General features: G+C 38.6%; 1 pseudogene; it reads right to left on the minus strand.

The window, feature by feature from the left end:
- Positions 1–3951: 3951 nt before the first annotated feature.
- Positions 3952–5206, minus strand: LOC119544975 (annotated as a pseudogene).
- Positions 5207–20716: the final 15510 nt, after the last annotated feature.

Raw genomic sequence — 20716 nt, forward strand, 5'->3', positions numbered from 1 at the left:
GACTCAGATTTTCTTATCCCTATGCACTTTTAAGATGTTTACTCTTCTAAGGCAGGCCCTGGAAATCTCACTCACATTGGGTTTTGGGTATTTCTCTTTTTTTTTAATTGTTTTTTGTTTTGTGTGTGTGTGTGTGTGTGTGAACCTTAACCTATATACATATCAGTGATAACTTTCAAAGTAGGGTTTCACAAGTAGAGAGCAAATCTCAAAGAATGTTATGGGTTACAATTCCACCACTTCAGCCATTTCCATTACTGCAACATATAACATACATAGAGAAAGGTATCATTTCTCGATGTACAGCTCAAAAAGCAGTCATATAGGTAATTTCAAAAATTGTTATGGGTTACAGTTCCACAGTTTCAGTTCCTTCCTTATTATGCAGTACAAGGTATATACAGAAAGGTGAAGCCCTTCAAGGAACGATTCAACGAGCAGCTGTAGAACAAACCCCAAAGGATGCCATAGGCCACAGTTCCACCATGGCATTTACTTCCTGCCAGCCATTCCAGCATCCCAGCATCCAAAAATATATATATATAATTAAGTTTCAGTATTCATAGACCTTTGTTCAATCTTATCTTGTTTGCTGCTACCCCTTCCCCTCACTTAATCTCTTTTTCCATCTTCAGGGGTGTCTAGGCAGTGAGCACCCTAACTTGTTCATTTTGAAAGGGGTGTTGACAGTATTGGGAAGGGGGCCACATCTGATAGTTGATCTGAAAGAAGCTGTTGCCTCTGGATTTTAGGACTTGTCAGGTATAGGAACACTCTGGTGGATCTAAGTTTCTGAAAGATAAAACTAAGTGAGTGCATCTTTTATAGAATCTCAGGTGGGGACCTAGGTATTTGAGTACTTCTTTTGGTATGGTCATGGCTTACTGTAGCCATTTGGGATATCTACCTGGAACTTGTATAAGAGAAATCTCCAGGATAGCCTCTCGACTCTATTTGGAATCTCTCAGCCACTGTGACCTCAGCTTGTTGCCTTTCTTTTTTTTCCCCCTTTTGGTCAAGTAGGCATTTTCAGTTCTTTGTTGCCAGGGCCAGGCTCATTCCTGGGAGTCATGTCCAACATCACCAGGGAGATTCATTCTCCTGGGAGTCATGTTCCTCGTGGGTGGGGGGAGGTTAATGAATTTATTTGCTGAGTTGGGCTTGGAAAGAGAAAGGCCACATCTAAGGAACAAAGAAGTTCCCTAGAGGTGCCTCTTAGGCATAATTATAGGAGGGTTCAGCCTCCTTTTTACAAGGGTCTTGGGTATTTCTGACAAGGCCTTTTGTCCCTCTTCTCAAACCTCTTTGGAGGACAGAAAACCTGTCTTTTGCTTCATTTAGGACAGTGTTCCTCTGTCTGAAGAACATAGATATAAACCCTTTGAAAGTCCATCTCAACTATTTTTCAATAATATTTTCATTTTGTGTATTTATATTAAACTAATAATAGGTAGAAAAATAGAAAAATGCAGAGAAGTGTAAAAAAAGTAAAATTCAATCATGATCCTACACTCAGAGACAAGAAAAGTTAACATTTTGCTTTCTATCTTTATAGCCTTTTTTCTGTGTGTGTATATATATATGTGTAAACTCTAAATATATTGGGGTTTCCTTTATAAATTTGGGACTATACCCAACATAATATTTTGTAATCACGATTTTTTGCTTACCATTTATTGTGATCATCTTTCAATGTCTTTAACATATACTTCAACAAGTGTATAACAATGCAGCTTACAATGGGTGACAGTGTGATTGTGAAAACCTTGTGGATCGCACTTCCTTTATCCAGTGTATAGATGGATGAGTAGAAAAATGGGAACAAAAACTAATAGAAAAATAGGATGGGATGGGGGGGATGATTTCAGTGTTCTTTTTTACTTTTATTTTTTATTCTTATTCTGATTCTTTCTGATGTAAGGAAAATGTTCAAAACTAGATTGGGGTGATGAATGCACAACTATATGATGGTACTGTGAACAGTTGATTGTACACCATGGATGATTGTATGGTATATGAATATATCTCAATAAAACTGAATTTAATTTAAAAATATATATATACTTCAAGAACCTGATTTTTCAAGGTCATTTTTTAATGAAACTTTTTATTTAGCAATAATTTCAAATATACAGGACAATTGCAAGGGAATATGATTTTTAGTGGCTGAATTATATTCTGTCATATTATATGATGAAGGCAGCATTTTACCAGCAATAACCCCCTTCTGTGGACATTCAGGCAATGTCCAATTTCTTTTAATACAAATAAATGGTGGGTGAACATTCTTGAACATAAATCTTCATGACCATCTCTGATTATTTCCTTAGGAAAATTCTCAAAAGTTGAAGTACTGAGTCAAAGGCTGTGAACATTTTTAAAGCTTTTGATGCATATTGCCAAATACATATTGCCAGAAGTTCTGTACAGATTTATACTAGTTTATAATATCATCTAGTTCAGAGTAAATGACTGGTGTTTTTCCCTCTCATATAAATACTATAAGAAAAAACCTTCTTTAATATTGTCAAGGTTCCCAATAAGCTTTCTTGAACTATAAGATGGAACCGTAAGGTTCTTTACTTTATGCTGAAGCTGCAACCACCTAGAAGGAGGAAGGCTGGGAAAATAGCTATGGAATTTGAAGCTGGAGAATCAGGTTCCAGTCCTATCTCTTTTACAACACAGTGTTGAGTCTGGCAACTTGGTTTTCTCTGTCCAAATATCATGAGTGTACAAAAGATCTCTATAGTCCCTTTCACTAAGTAGAACAACAAAAACATTTTGCAAACAGTTTAATGGTTTAAGTAAATAATGTTGTAGAATCTGATCTAAGAGCCAAGTCATGATGGTCTTTTCCAAGTTTTTATTTCTTTGACAAGCTAGCATCCCTCCCTTGCAAGCAGATTCTGAGACTTTCCCGGGGCTAACTTTGAAAGTATTGGGGTGGCCAGCCACCTAGGAGATGTGATATGGATAACCTCAAAATTTCCACCCTGCCTTGTGTTATTCTACCATCACAGCTTTACACCTTACATCTTTTTTTTTAGACTGTGAACATGTCTCAAAACCTTTTATTCTTTTCTTCACCAGCATAGTGCCCAACATATATAGCCAGTAGGCATTTAAAAAAAAAAACATTTTTAATAAACAGTGTTAAACATGTGGAGGATTTCCTTACAGTGTTCCAGAAAAGGTGATTATTATTGGACAGAGTTTATCTTCCCCTGACTCTGGATACCAGAGACTTTAACCTAATTTTTTGTAAGCCACCTCAGAAAGACGGTGGAACGCCTTAGATGGGACACGAAAGTGCTTTGGAAGGGCAGCAAGAAACTTGAGAAATTCAAGAGCTGTCCTAATTGCTGGGATGAAGGTGGCTTCTGCAGCCTGGGGTGGCTTTGCAGCTCTCAGAGGACACAGACAATGTCTTCTGTGTCCCGCCTGACTCGGGGCCTCCAGGACAGCTCCCAGGGAGAGGGACCCCGAAGCTCACTCAGCAGCCTTGCAGGACCAGTGCGGTCCAACTCCTGTGCATGTCCTCCTGGAAATGCTCCTGGCTCTGTCCCACCAAACAGGGTGACAGAGAACCAGGACAAGGCTTTTGGGGCTGTCATCCAAAGAGCCGCCTTTCCTCTCCTTCCACTCGATTATCTGGTATTCCAAGTGCAGCAGGCAGACAGAGTTTCTACAAATTAAATTACTCTTTTAAAATACAACGAAACATTGTTACATAAAATTCTCACAGAAAAATCTTTCCAGCTCAATTCAGTTCTCAAAATTAACTGACGATAGAACATGCATAAAGATGGACCTCAAATAAACAGGAAAAAAAGGAAAGTTAAAAACACCAGCCACATTTCCCAGTCTTTGTGGGCTGACATGCATCAGGAAGACTGTTGGACACAGCCCTTCATTCAAGTATGCAGTTGCAAGTGAGGTTTCCCGTGTTCAAAATTCACAGTGGACCTCCCCACTGAGGTCCTTCACCACGCCTTCTCTGACCAGTGAGGCGAGGAAGCTGGTCTATGTGGTCACGTTGTGCATGGTTTGCAAGTGCATGGCAGCCATGCAGAGGTTGTCAAAGTAGTGCAGGGGCTTTTTGAGTTTAGTGAGATCATAGCCAAACCCCGCCAGGCTGACCTCGTCACACAGATGTGTGGCTAAGACAGCAGCGATGATGCCAATCTTCTGTAACATAATTCAACTTGAGGATATAAAGCATCCATGCTTTAAATACAAGCAACGTACATTTGAGAATGTCTTCTAACAACTTGGGTCTCCTCATCTTGCTTTGGGCTCAGATGCACCATTGCTGGGCATTTCTTATCTCAGCCCTAGAACCTGGACCCAGGCTCTGAGTACTGAAGGATGTCAAAGGCAGTCTCCTGGATGATGACTGGGTACAAAATCCTAACGTGTTTGGGCTATAGTGGGACTTTTTCTGCCACCTGCTTCCGAAAGAACAGTTGCATCCAAAATGGCACGGTTTCATTTTTCACCATTAATTGAAGCCAGTTGAAGTCAACACTCTTAAATAAGACAGCAATGAACAGGTCATTGGAATAATATTCAAGGTCAGACAGCGGTGTGCCCTCTGGGTAAGTCATCCTCATAGTAGTTTATTTCCAATGTGCTCCGAGTGCAGGGACACTGTATAACCTTATGACAATGTCATACTTGTTCAGGGCTTGACGCATTTATAGTCTGTGAAGTAATGCAGCTCTCAGAGGACATGGACGCTTTGCTTGCAAGTGGTCGGGAAAGTCATGCTCAGGCAGTAGTTCCAGGAGGGTCTGGATTTTACTGGAGAACTTCTGAAATCCAAGAGGAGGATCGTGCTTGTACTCGGCTTCCATCCCTTAGGCTGTCTTCTTCACAAAGGGCAGTAAGTCCACAATGTAGTTGCACTCAGATAACCGTGCCATTGACTGCTTAGCAAACTCAGGCCGTTGTTCCTGTTTGCAAGACTTAAACTGAGCAAATTTCTCAGCTTTCTTTACCCGGTCACGGTACACACAGTGCAGTTTTTTTTCATGTTGCATTCTTCTGTAACGTAATTCAACTTGAGGGTATAAAGGATCCACACTTCAAATACAAGCAACGTACATTTGAGAATGTCTTTTAACAACAACCTGAGTCTCCTCATCTTGCTTTGGGCTAGGATGCACCATTGCAGGGCAGGTCTTGAGCAGTCGCTTTTCAGTTTCGCACACCCATCTGGCCCAGAATTCAGATGCAAGCAAAAGGTCTCCAAACGGATCTCTGCAGGGCTGGCCACAGAGAAGGGGAAGGGAAGGTCATTGGCGAATTTATACCAGCAGAGCCCACTCATCACACCTTCCCGATGGATGCACAGGGAGGTTTCAGGGGCTGCTTGTTCTCTTCCACCGTCTGGTGCTGCTGCCTCGGCCTGCGGCTGCAGGGGACACCACTGTGCGACACCTGCAGCCACGGTCCACGAGCCAGTGAGGGGGTGCCGGCCGCCCCCCGCGCCCTGGCGGAGGAGAGGCCTTGACTCCTTACATCTTGAATGCAAATAATCCAAGGAGTAAAATTTGTAATCATGGCCTTCAAGAGGTTTTGACACCTATTGGGAATAGGAATCCTGAGCCTTATAAACTAGCCTGAAGAGATGACCAATGATATAATAGCAACTCTAAAATCCCTTAGAAATTGTCTCAAGACAAGGTCTGTGAACATTAAAGAGGATTTGACAGTACAACCAAGTCACTTAACTCCATTCTTCTTCTTTTCTTCACCATCACCCAGGAACAACCAAAGTGATTTTCAGCCATTTTTCTTCTTGCCAGATTTCCAAATTCTTTAGAGTTTCCACCATTTAAATCCTGAGAGATGATATTCAGTTATGTGTGGTTGACAGGTATTTACAAGACATATTTTTCTCTTGGAAAAGAAAAAGCAAAGTATTAACACACACACAAAACAAATGATTCAATGAACTCCCAAGTTGATGATAGTGTACGATAGCTATCTTTGGTTCCAAGGCCCTCTGCTTTGCCTATTATTTATTCATGATAAGCAAGCAGATATGCAGTCACCAAGTGTGTTGTGACTCTGGTGAGCAAACACACCGCAGGAAAGGTTGAGGTGTGGAGCAGGCAAGTTTTATCATGCTGAGGTTACCCAGAAGGTCCCAGAGGAAACCTGACCCTAGGGTGTTAGTCTCAAACATGCACTTCTCAACTCTTAAATGTTGGCAAACCATGGAATTCCCTGAAATTTCAGTGTAAAGATAAAATCATTTTTTTAAATCTTCTTAGAGAAGGTAAATTTCAATGGTTTTACCTGAATTGAATCATTTAATGAAAACTATGTAGCAGTGGTTCCCAACCTTGCTACCTGATAGAATCACCTGAAGAGCTTTTAAGATTCCAATGCCTGGGCTGCAACCCAGACCAATTAAATCAGTATGTCTAAGAATACAACCCAGGCAGCACTAGTTTTTAAGGCTCCCCAGGGTACTCTAACATGTAGCCAAAGCTGAGACCCACTGATAGAAGATTTAGCTTAGGCAATTGATATACCTTTGAGCTTATTGTGTTTTTCTGACCAACATCAAGCCAGAAATTATGGAAACAATTAATGAAGTGACTCCACTGAGTGGACTCAACTACTTTTGTCTCTTTCCTCTTTATGGGCTATCAGCTGTGGCATCTGTCATATCCCAACCTGTATCCTTACTCCCCAGCTTGGGAGTCCTGAGGTTATCCCAGGGATTCTGACACACCTCACAATATCTTCTTTTTCTCAGCCTACTTCCAACCCCTTAAGTTCAGATTTCCTGAGGAGGCCCAGAACCATCTGTTCTCCTGAGAGGCTAACAGCTAAAGTGGGTGGATATAAATTCATATGGATCTTCTAGGCTCTTTTGGTTAGCCTTTAAGGCATCCCATGACAGCATCAAGGGATGCAGGGGAGAGAGGGAACAAGGGAGAATCTTTAGACCCTTCATAGTCTCCATCACCTCCCCTCCCCCTATTCTTTGATATGGACAATTAACCTTTTTTTCTCTATCCTATGTCTTATATATTTTATATAAGGTGTTCCAGAAAAAACACAGCATCAAAGTGATAGAAAGATTCCTTGACAAAAAGACAAGCAGCCACTAGAACCTCTCTAATTACCTGTGCTTCTCTTTGGGTATACACAGGTACCACGGTACCAAAAATAACATATTTGAATTATCCCGTTTTCCTCATGACCATTTTATAAATATTCAACATGATTTTATGCACAATTGCCCTCCCAAATTCAAGGCCAGAATTTAAAAACATTGTAGGTTGTCTTTCAACTTAGAACGACTACAGTTACACCTGTACATTTAGGAAGTAGATAAATGTTGTTTGCATGCTGCATCTGTGATGAGCATATTGAATACAATGTCAAGCAAAATTTCCTTGTGCAGTTTCAGACAACAGACCATATATAACTGCCCCTTTCCTACTGATTATGACAAAACAGGAATTTCAAAATCATATTCTAGTCCTCTTTATCTCAGACAACAGGAATCTTCCTAGCAAGAATCTGTTTTGCTTAAAGAACAACTTCAATTTCCTAAAAGTCACGGAATCCAGATATGTGGTTTAAAGGCAGCAGCTCTCTATTTCTGTCTGACTTCCCCTCACCCTCCCAGCTTTGTTTGCAGGCTGAGGTTGCTGCAAGTGGGTTCCGCATTTCATCCTTCAGTACTATACATTGTGCATATTCTGACTCTGACAAAATAAGACCAAATCAGTCCAATTTCTGATTTAATTTTACCTATTATGCCTGTGTGTTAAATTTTATCATCTCTGGGACTGCCTTGTGCTTTCATGATTAGGACTCAATGAAATTATAGCTCAGTTCAGCTCTTGACAGCATGGAAAGAGGTTTGCAGGGTTTGTTTACAAGAATGCCATATGCTCCTCTAAGAAAAAAATATGCTAATTACCAAGGAAGAAATGAGATAAGGAAAGGTGGATTTGCTACAGACCCACTAAGTAAACAAGCAAGATACTTTCTGTGCAATGGGAATAATCTGGTGAATCTGTCTCCACGTGTTTTCTCATTCAGCTGAAGCTACACAAAAAAAGTTAAACAACAAGAAAAGCCACTTTTCAGTAGTTATGTACCACTGGTGCACTGCACAGTGACAACATGAACCAAATGAGTCAGTTTTCTCCTTCGCTTTGTGGTACATGAACTTGCTGTTCTTCTCCAGGATTTCTTCTTCACACTAGTACTTGTTGCTGGAGGAAAATGTTAAGTTTAGTCAATCATTTTTCTTCAAAATAACTGCTGGTGTTTGAATTCAATTTTTCAGGGTTTTGTTTTGTTTTGTTTTGTTTCCTCCAGCTGGTTTGTGATTATAGATAAAGCTTTGTTTAAGGAAAAAAATTATACAGCTTTTATATCCAACACATTGGCAGGAAATGCTGGCACAGTGGGCTGTGTCTTAAAACAGAGCTTTCAACAAGATAATTGAAATGATTCAGGCTGAGGAGCAGAAAGAAAAAAGAATTTAAAAAAGCAAAGAGAGCCTAAGAGACCTATGGGACATCATCAAGTGTATAATATGAACACTATGGTAGTCCCTGAAGGAGAAGAAAAAATGGAGAAGAAGGAACATTCAAAGAAATAATTTTTATTAAAAAGAAGTCTTCATACTAAAACACCTTCTTGATACCATGCATACTACCCAGGTCTCTTCTCTCTTCATATTCAGGGATCCACGTAGAACTCCCTTCAGAAGAAAACCCAGGCAATACATCTAATTAACTACAAATAACTTGGTATCCCCACAAGTTAGGATCTGTACTGGCAATCTGCAACAAGGGCCTCCCTCAGTAACATTGAAAAGTAGGCAAACAGGCAAGTAGGTTTTGTCTGTTTTGCTGGTAGGACTAAAACAAGAAAGAGACAGACTAGCCTTAAGCAAACAGCCCCTTAACGGGGCAAAAACTTCTGGCTATCTCCCCTTATTCACTTTAGCCCACCACTTACAAGAACTACAAAAGGGGCAAACACTTATTAAGCCACAGTGTTTCCAGAAGACACAAAGCTCCCCATCTCCATAAGCTCTCAGCAAGGAGTCAGGAACGAATGCACAGTTGGAATCACAGAGATCCAAGTTCAAATCCTATTAGTTGTGTAACGTAGGTAAATCTCAGCCTCAATTTCCTAATCTTCAAAATGGAGATGAAAATTTTGCAGCAGCATCATGAGTCTTTGGGGGAGCGTTTCTCACCACTTCTTTGCCTCTGCCTGGAGGGAGAATATAAGACTCAACAAGTTCTCTCTCCCAACAAGAGAATGAGTGAGAAATTGTCTTTATACTGGCAAATTCTGCACCAATATTCTGGGTTTCCTGCACTGAAATTTTTAATAGGCTCATTGACTCAGGAAGAAAATAGAACACAGGAGTAGATTACTGTGGCAGAGAAAGAACTGTTTTATATAGGGATAGAGTGGACCCTTAAGTGCTGCCATGAGGTCATTCCCCATTGCCATCTTAAATTACGACAGAGAACCCACAGTTACAGGCTACTTTCACTTGGTGGAGTCTTCACTCTGCCCAGACTACCAAGGCCACCAAACTTTAGGTGCATATTTGTTTGCTAGTTAGATAGTAAAACAAAGCAGAAGTGACCTTACACAAGTCCAAGTCATCATTCTTAGCAATGCTCAAATCTGACTGGACTTTGTAGTGGGGAGTCACTCTCCATGAAATTCTCTGTGTCAGGAGCCAATAGAGTGACTCTATAGTTGACCCCTTTTACAAAACTGTGGTAGAAATCAAGAGGTCCAAGGGAGATTTGGCACACATTAATTAAACCAAATGCTTTATTTGACTTATTCCCTAAAACATACAACACTAAACATTAAATATTGCCTTTGTTGAAGGTGGGATACTTTGGAGCCCAGGAGCTCCCCTACCTCCCCACCCCCCATCAACTACTCCCCTTGGTTTTAGTGTTGATCGCCAAAGAAGCATTTACTCTCAGGCTACAGCCAAGCTCCAAGGTGGCAATGAGCATTTGCTTCAAAAGGAGAAGATTCCAGCCCTTTCCATTATCACCACTAGAGCAGAAATCAAGTGCTTGCAGGGGTCTTACATTATTTAAGCCAAGATCCATGATGCTATCCAATCACAAATTCTTTGATTTATTTGGTGCACTGAAAGAAAAGTTCCTTTCTCTTCTCTAATGAAAACTTTAGAGAGTATACAAGTATAATTTCTTGATAATGAGAGATTTTCATGATCTTTGTGCAAACATTACATGATCCCTTCCCTTGCTGCCATATGTATATAATTTCTCTTTCAAGAAAAAACTCACAGATCCATCCCCTGTACCTCATACTTGTGGTCACAGTTTAGTAACCCCAAATTATGTGAAGAGTCTTTAAAATCTACAAGTCTTTTGACCCAGTAATTCCACTTTCACTATCTGTTTATAGAGTAAAAATTATGGAGTAGTCACAAAAATATTCATATATAAATCCAAATGTCCCCTGGGTCCCATCAATAAGTCTGTAAAGAGTTTATAAATCTAAGCTCTTAACTTCCAAGTTACAAACCCACAGGCTTCCTTCTGCATGAGTATCCCTGTAGAAGTCTCCAAAGGGCATGCGTTCTCCAAAGCAAAGAGCATGGGCAAGTCCTGTGGGGTGGGTGTGCGTGCCTTTTCCTGCTCATCCTGGAACTCCTGCTCCCACCCCCAGCAATCAAGCTCTGTGAGTGGGACGGAAACAAGGCAGGTCTTGGTCAATCACGTTATAGAAAATGACCCAAAATTGCAAGCGCAACTTCTGCTCATGTCTCATTGGGAAGAACTTTGTTACACGGCTACACCTAGTCTCAAGGGAACCCGGGAAATGTAGTCTTCAGTTGGATGATCATATTTCCAGGAAGAGGGCAGAATAGATTTGGAAACAGTCAGTAGTCTGCCATATCACATTATACACCTAAGAAATGCAGAAAGAAAATTTCGCTGATGTTCACAGTGGGCATCTCTGGGTAATAGGGTTTGAGGAGATTTTTTTCACTGTACACTTTTCTGAATTGTGTAAACTGTCTGCAATGGCTATCTATTTCCTTCATAATCAGATAATGAAAAATGTTATTAACAGAAAAGAAAAAAGACTGAAAAAATTTTTAAAAAGACTGGAAATAAATATAATAAAATATTAGCAGCAGTTGTCCTTAGAAGATGAAACCATGTATTTTTTTTTTTCTTTTTACTTTCCTATATTTTCTGAATTTCTTATATTTGAAGTTTCAGAAAGTAGTACACTAAATGTCTTAGATCCTGCAGGGGCAGGTAGAAATATTGTTATGGCCTATATTTGGGATTCACACATGGTCAGTTACAGTGAGCTTCTGTCACAGCCCTTTGTTTTATTTGCTTTTAAAATAAAAAGTAAGCTTGTTTATCAGTGACTCTCAGTAAGGCGATAAATGACATAAAATTTTTCTGCCTGCCCTCCAAAGGCAACCATTTTAAGTAACTCGTCTGTTCACTTCTTGAATGGAAGCTATATTCAACTCCTAACTGGTTCTCCTCATAGCAAGTTGCAACACCCCCATCTACATAATAGCGTCTCACCTCCCTGCTCAGCTATCCTCTTGGAACATTGTTGTCCCTTCTCCATCCTCAGACACTATATTCAAGCAGGATTTATCTCACTGAAGTAAGCCCATCCCCACCCACCCACCATGGTATTAACTGACCGTATCTCAGGGTGTAAACTTCCCCTGGGATATTTGCAGTTCAATGGGACATTGTTAAAGACATTTTGAAGAAACGAAAATATTTTGAAAGAAATAGGGCTCTCCCAGTTCTACTTAAATCCTACCATAAAACTAACACTTCACTCACAAGGATATTCTGTTTAGGTACATATACTAGAGAGAGAAATCAATTAATGCAAATTTTTAAATTAAAAAATAAGGCATCAATACTCTGGAAAGGTTGTAAAATTGTGCAAAGCGTCTCCTTTCTGTCCCCTTCTTGCCTGTCCTTTCATCTTCCTTTCTACCACTGGAATCCTCAGTACATGAACATCACACAGAATGCATATATCATTGTAAAAAACAAGTAATCAAACACTTTTTTAATCAGTATTTATAAGCACAAAAATTCCACCTTCAATTTCAGGGGATCAGTGTAATGATTTAGTTCACACTATGGCATACTGTCCCATGATTCCCACCAAATGACTCAGTGGAAATGGGGATGTTTGTTTATTTAAGCACTCAAAATCACTCTGAATAAGGGACACTGACATTCTGGATGACTGCTATACACTATCATCAGAAACAGCCCCACATGGACTCATCTCACAGTCCTTCAACGTGATGATTCGGTGGATCAGGGAGAAGTGAAGAGAGAGAAGGAGGGAAACAGGTCTATTTCACTTCTCATCTTTCCTTAAGTTTCCCAAAATGTCTTCTTTGTCTCCTCACCCACCACCCCTCAATATTTCCAAAACCTACTGACTCCTTTGCTCTCAGTTATTTGTATTCTCTCTCAATGGTTCTCCTGATACTACCGTTTTTCTTTTAGACATCACAATGTTCTAATTTCTTAACCATCTTGTCTGGCATAATCCTTATTTCCTTCAGTCTCTCTTCTTCCTTCCTGAGAAACAGAGGGTACATTGATTCCTGGCAGCTGTTTTTCTTCTCTCATTGTGAAGACTGAGACAAAGAACTAGCTAGGTCTGATACCTTTGTCAGTCAAATTATCCTGGGTGTTGCATTTACAACTGATACTTTATTTACAATATAATAAGGGAACCCTTTTATTTATTTCCCCATGTCTTGCTTCCATTTTCCTGACCTAGACTGTCATTTATGAAATAGACAATAGACAACTAAGACAAAGGTAGATAATTTACTTATTTTAAAAAAAAGAGGAGGAGGAAGAGAGGGAAGGAGGCAAAAGGAGAGGAGGAGGAGGAAGAGGAAAGGACACTTACTTAAAACATCCAGAAACTCAGGACTTTGTAGAATAATCCAAAGATTTTAATAGTCTTTGTAGATATAACCTTAAAATATTGTTCCTAGACCTTTGTAATCCCTAGATCCTATGTCTTTTTAACATTTTGAATTAATTACTATAGTTTGTATCCATACCACTAAACTCCCTTTAAAATGTTGAGCTAGGTAACTGTGCTCGTTAAGGTCATCATTATCTAGAAAATACTTAAAGTAGAGCTTCTGTTGTAGTCTAATTCTGACAAGCTGACATGCTAGGTCAACTGCCAACTGTTGACTGAAAAAGGAATGCTTTCCTTCCAACAAATGGGTCTTTCAGAAAAGAATGTCACATCCAGAATGAGTGTTTGATGGTTAGGAAACATATTTCTTTGTTTGAGTAGAGCCCACTTCCATTGTCTCCCAAAAAGGAGAACAGTTCCTACAGGTTCCAGGACTGCAAAACAACAGAGAGCTAAACCATGGAACAAGATAACTCACTCAAATGGTGGGCACCTTCCTAAAATAGAAAGCATAGTTGCTTTCTCTCCTAATGCAGGATGGGAGAGAGAGTTGGTGGTGGTTGGGGGGAGAGCCGCACTGATGTAAATTTTTTAAGTCTGTTAAATGATAATAAAATGTTAACCAGGGCCAAGAGATCTTTTACTTTTTTGTGTTTTTAGCTCTGTGAAATCATGAATAGAGAACATGTAGAGAAAATAGTTGCTACTGCCATCTGGAAGGCAAACTAGGGAGGTCAAAAACATCTAAGGCCTGGAAAAAATGTAGATGAACAGATAGGATGAGTAGCTGCTCCTTTTTCAAAAGCTGTTGATTTTCTTAACAACTAGCAATTCTAGACTTTTTATTGGATGCTTTATTGATTATTGTTTTTAGCAGCATACGATGAAAGACTATAAATATGCAGACGGGTTCTGAACAGTGAGTTGCAGGGGGAAAAATGTCAAAAATTTTAAATAAATCTAAACCAGGAATATAAATGGGATAATTCATTTTGACACCCAAAACTAATTACACATTATGAAATAACATAAAATTCACAATTGCCTCCATGTAAGAAATGCTGCCCAGATTTGCATGGCCCTAATACAATAAGATTAAGAATGTTCTATCATTGTTTACCCTTTGTGATCAGTTGTTTATTCCGTGTTAAACAAATATTGTGGAAAGAATAGATTGGAACAGGCTTCAAAACTATTCCTTGGATGCTCATCAACAGAAACACAGAGAGACAGCAGAGCTCAGAACTTGGACAGATAAAATCTAACAGAAAAACCAAAAGAAAACTGACTAGAATTTTAAATCTTTAACAATGAATACAGTCGTGGGATTAGTGGTATAAATGCAAACCTAATGCTGCAGAAAATAACTTGGATTTTTGATTCCAAAAAAATAAATATATCAACTTGCCTTTCCAAGGAGATCCTTAATGATCCATGTGCCAGGGAAATGTATCCATGTGTATACATATAATGTATGTATTATATATATAGTCTTTTTTGAAAAAAGCAAGAGGAAAAAAGCATGAAGAACATATAACATATGGCATTCCCTATCGCCTCAGCTGGTGTTTGCCATTTCCTGCTTGTAACTTTCTTAATTTTACATGTTCTCCTCAGTTTCAATATACTAGACATTTCAATCAGATTTGCAAGTTAGCCTTCCCGGTTTCATCATTCCCTGACTTTCCTCCTATTAATCTTATCATTTATATGACTAGACCTATTCGATTTAAAGATGAGCTAATAATTACAATGCCTAAGGTGACTTCATGAATAATCAGTAATGTGCTCACTGTGATGTGACTGGCTGTCATACTGAGATGCAAGAGGAAATAAAATAAAAATCTATCCTAATATGTTAATCAAATTTTATACGATTGTTTTATGTGATGTTAGTGAAAGCAAAAATTAGTGAGTGCCTCCCTACATGCAACATGACTCCCAGGGGTGTAAATCTCCCTGACAATGTGGGACATGACTCCTGAGGATGAGTCTGGACCTGGCATCATGGGATTGAGAAAGCCTTCTCGACTAAAAGGGAAAAAAGAAATGAAACCAAGTTTCAGTGGCTGAGAGATTTCAAATAGAGTCAAGAGGTCATTCTGGAGGTTATTCTTATGGGTTATATAGATATCCCTTTTTAGTTTTTAGTGTATTGGAATAGCTAGAAGGAAATACCTGAAACTGTTGAACTGTAATCCGTAGCCTAGATTCTTGAAGATGATTGTATATCCCTATATAGCTTATACGGTGTGAATGTGTAATTGTGAAAACCTTGTGACTCACATTCCCTTTAATCAGTGTATGGGCAGATGAGTAAGAAAATAAAGACAAAAATAAATAGATAATAGGTAGGGAGGGATAAGGGGTGTGGGATATTGAGTGTTCTTTTTTATTATTTTTTTTTTTGGAGTAACAAAAGTGTTCAAAAATTGATTGTGGTGATGAATGCACTAGATAATGAGACTGTGAACCATTGATAGTACACTTTGGATTATTATCTAGTATGTGAATATATCTGAATAAAATTGCATGTTAAAAAAATCAGTGAGTGGCATGGGGGCAGCCTATAAAATAAAAAGCAAAACTGATTTCAAGTAGCTCAAGCTTTGCCCTTCAGAGTTGGACCTCAGTTTTCCTAATTTCTAGCTGTGACCAAAGCCAAGCTACATAATGAAGCAGTTGTCTTCAGGGCATCAGGAAAGCAGAACTGGTCATTAATCCTGAGGCAGGTAAGTCGACTATCCTCCCCAAAGCAACTAAGAATTCCAGGCCAGTAAGATCCTGTATTCGACTGGTAAAACCTTCCTCACCAATTCTAAAGTCAAAAGTGAAAGCCACTCCACTGAGTGCTACTAGAAATCAGAGTTACTAGAAGATGTTAGCAACTCAGGGGGGGAACCCATTTCAAGCTTCTTACTGCAGTCCTAAGAATGGTCATTGAAAATTCTAGATTGCTTCAGGAATTAACACTGAGCTTTTAGAAATTCAAGGAGTAACTTACAAGTGCAAAGAACAACTACCCAAAACACATTATTTCACACTCCAGAATTGCCTGTGATTAGGCAATATTGGTTAAGGAATTAATGTGACCAGCTCTATGTTGACATCTCAGATGTTGAGGTGTTCTTGAGAGATCCTGAGTTAGTGTCCTAAAGTGTATATACACATGCAGGGATCCCATATGCAGGGATCCCATCACATTTTCTCTGCTTCACTAATTAGAGTGGTTATTGGAGAGCTGGGACTTCACATTATCCTGAATTTTCTAGTGCGCATGATTGCAAATTTCACCACCACTCCACCACCACCACCACTCCTTACCCAGAACCATCCTTGTGTACTTTCCCAGGAGGTTGTCTTATGCTGACTATTATTGGGTAACTCTTCACAGGCCCATCTCCCCATGAGAATGATCAGGTTTTAATGAAACACTAGAAGATACTGCTAGAGGAATCTTTATAAAATTTGAGAAGAGGGGAAAACAAGAGCAAAGGATGCACACATACTCTAAGCATTACGCCTCAACTGGGCAGCCAGTTTTGATGTAGTACTGTCAGTAGAGTTATTTCCTATCCATCACCCAGCTGTTGATATCAAAGTTCACACACTAAAGCATGAATCCACAAATTCAGAACCAGGACTCCAATAAAATAATACAAATGACAGGAGAATCAGATAGCACAGTCAGGAGGGAAAACAAAGAGCACTGTGGTCAGAAACAGAGAACTGTGATCTAGTCCTTTCTTTACCTTTGAACCGATAATCTAAAATGCAAAATCCTAGGAGAAATTTTCGTTTCATCGCCATGAACATGGGTAGTAACTATTGTGAATCTGTATTTCCCATATATCGAACAGGATAAATAGCCATACTTTATCTGTTATAGCAATTGCAACCCTTTTTGATGATCATAAATTTTCAGTTTAGTATTTTTAAAATGTACTCATAAAAAAGAGCAATCATTACCTCATGTTGATGTAAAATTAATTTCTCTACCACAGAAAATTAACAGACTAATTCAAAATTACCACATCTCAGAATCCCACATGGATCAGAGTTCCAAAATTGGTAGCTGTAGTTAAGACTAGAGGTGTCAGAATGAAATTTTAAGGCAAGAGAATTTTCAAGTCTGTAAGAAATCATGTCTAAATGATGTTAGATATAAAAATTTAGATTAACAAATGAAACAGGCACAAAGATAAAAATTATGCAGTTAAGGATAGCCAAAACTTAGTCTGTCCTCACATAAAATTTAACTTTTCCATTCCTTGCCCTCATACCTTATCCTAGCCTGCAGAATTAATAGGAAACAAAGACATAACAAGACTAAAACAATTAGGTACCACCATCTGTAAATCGCCCAGAAAATGATTGAAAGTGTAGTATCAAAAGAATGACAAGAAGGAAACTCTTATGATGAGAATTTACAGCATTCATGAAAAAAAAACAGTGAAGCCAGATGTCAAAATATGTATTTAGTGACTCATAAAATTTCATTGCCCCAAAGTGAAGAAAAGGAATATCACAGTTAGGCAGCATTTTCAGCAGATGCCCCCAAATTACTTCTTCTAACTTTAAAATAGTTCTTCAACTCTTCTTGAAGTACTTCCTATTCATTCATATTTCTCTTATTCTATTGACATTTTCTTTCCACTGTTCTATAAGATTAAGAATGGAATCAGGAGTAGAAGAAATCAAGATAAACTGAATGTCAAGTTCACCATACTTTGCTTATTATCCATGTCTAACTTAAATTTGCTTCAGACATATAATCAGATGACATAAGCTGAGGGCTGAAATGGGCTAATGAAATGGGTCCATTTTAAGCACATCCTTTTCTCTCCTCCATCTTTGTGAAAGCAAACTGCAAGATAAGCCTCTTACTTTCAATGCTTTAGCATTGTTTCAGAAACCTCAAAAAAGAAAAAAAAAATGTACTGAGCATTTCACACTGGAGAAGCTAAGGAAAATTCCAGGCATGAGTAGAATCCCCGTCTCCCCTCACCTGAGCTCCCCCCCCCCCACCTTCCATTATACTTTATACTCAGGTAAAAGTGTCAACCGAAAGGCCGTATCTATCCATAGGTGTGTTTTGTTAACTTGAGTGCCTTTCAGTAAAATATCCTCTGCAATTTACCACAGTTCCCACCACTACCTATTGTTATATTTTACAGGGATACTTCACACGTTTGTCTTACCTCTTAATCCATGTATGCATTTTAGATTTTGACCCTTGCAAGTGAATATTTATCTTCATCCACTCAAATAAATTCAGAATTGGCAGGTACTTTAAAGTCTATCTTCTAGAACAATTGCCCATTAGGTAATTAGAGTCTCTCATATATTTCTGCCTAGTTTTTTGTCCTAACACTGTGGTTTTTGTACACCAGAAACACAAGAACTTCTTTAAAATATAAATATGGGAGCTCCATCCCTGACCTACTAAATGAAAATATCCAAGTATGGAGGTCCACACATCCTCACAGGTGAGTCTGATGTGCACCTAGGGTTATAAGCTATTTCTTTATTATACCCAGTAAAGAAGCACTCACTGCCTCCCCAACAGCTTTTCGGATAACAGTGTTAGAAAGTTCTTCCCCCAGGCAAATCTTAGTGCTCAGGCTAGAAATAAGAAGCATTTCCTGCCTCTCAGCCCTGGAGTGGTTTGGCAAGTATATCACAGAGCCTGGTCAAAACTCAGAGGGGTTTGTTATAGAAAGTAGTCTTCACTTCTTCCATTTCCTACCATATGTTTCATTCCCTCCTGGTTTGATTCTGAGAAAATTTTCCATCTCTATGTCCATGTGAAAACTAAAGCTACCAATTCAGGTGTTACAGCTGTCACCAACAATATCCTTGTGATGGGATGAAATAGATTTGCCTCAAAAACTATGAAAAGAAAGTCAGTGCACAGAAATGACACGTTATGAAATGATGAAATACAACATCTGGCTCTGAATTGAGTCATACAGGTGCTGTTAACGAAACAAACAGGAAACTTTATTAAATAGCAAAGTTAAATTTCCAGGCTATTTTGGACTTTCTCTACACAGGACAATTAATCAATTCAGTCAAAATACCATTACAATGGATTTGACCAGATGTTTGGCTGAATTAGCTAAAATGGCTAGTTATTATAATACAGCAAAGATTAATCCATATAATGCCAACAGAAATGTAATAGCCCCAGGCTGAAAAATACAATATTATACTAAGTCAAAGTAGAACACTTTACACCTTTCAAAGTACTTGCTCATAAATAATCTCATTGAAATTTACAGAAATCCTTTTGTCAGGTGATAATAAATCCATATGACAGATGAAGAAACAGGGACTCCGGTCAAATGACTTACCCAAATTCCCTGAATTGGTAGCAGAGCCTGCACAGACCCCAGATTCCCCAAATCCAAGGTCAGCACACAAGTCCTGTATACCTTCAGGTTTCTAAATTACAGAAGAAGCTGAAAAAAATTAAAAATCAATGTAAGCCTATGAGTCTGGAAAACAAGTGGATGAACAGGAATAAAGGCAGTAAAGAAAGAAAATGTGAGAAACATCCAGTCCTGACTGCCAGGCTAGAAACATGTCAGTTTTCAAACTGAGACCTAAGGTACTATTGGTGACATAAATATCTGCAACCAATTCCCAGGCCCGTCAGGAGCTAGCTGTCAAAGGCACAGATGTAGGACACAGAACAGAATAATGAGACCACCTTATGGTTGTGTAGCTCTTTAAACAGGTACACAGAAGAGATGAGACACATTTCCCTGCCAGGTAACTACTGGCTGTGGAATTTTGAGGCACAGAAATATTTTGGGAAAGAACATGTGAGGTGCAGCTGAAAGGGCTTTCTGAACTTCAGTCACGACAATGCTTCCTGATGGTAAATCGTGATGGGGGTTTAACTGAGGGCCAGGAGAGATCTACTTGGGACAAATGACTTTAAAAACATGGTACATACCATGTGACTTGATTCTGTCATTTTCAGGTCAGCATGCAAAGTTAAGGGCTTGTAAATTAGGGCCAAGAGCTCACAAATATCAAGAAGATCTTAATGCCCTACGTGATTAATCCCCAGGATTGTTCATCTGAGACAAGAAGAAAGCAACAGTGAAAACAGCAGCACCCAGTCTATTAAAATAAATGGGGATGAAATTAGATGTGGAATGATTCCCTTTTCCTACATAATTCTTGACTATTTAGAACATTATTAAAACTCTGCTATGGAATTGTTAGCAGATTGTAAATCTCTTATGAGTATTAACCACGTAGTTTCATTTATTTTTATTCTCTGAATTTTATTAATTTTCAATGTTGATTTTTAGAGTGGGAAGAACTTGCTCAAAATTTTATGTATCCCATAATAATATTTCTTAATGGTTTTAGGAAAAGTCTATTTAATTATATATACATATATTCCAGCTTTAGGTATAATTCAAAAAAATTATAAATAATAAAATGGATAATTAAGGGTTATTATTTTCCTTTTAATTAAACAAATATTTATCAAGTACCTATGTTGGGTCTATATGTGAAATACAGATGTGTAATACAGGGTGTCTGCCCTCAAGATGTTTACTATGAGAAGAGAAGTAATTAAGAACTATGAGATAAAGGTATTCAGGGTATGTGGATACACAAACCAGAAGTCAAACTTAAGATGATAAGTAGCTTTATATGCTGCATTAAGGAATATGATGTTTCTAAC

This window comes from Choloepus didactylus, chromosome 9, assembly GCF_015220235.1.
Source record: "Choloepus didactylus isolate mChoDid1 chromosome 9, mChoDid1.pri, whole genome shotgun sequence".
NCBI classification, from domain to species: Eukaryota; Metazoa; Chordata; class Mammalia; order Pilosa; family Megalonychidae; genus Choloepus; species Choloepus didactylus.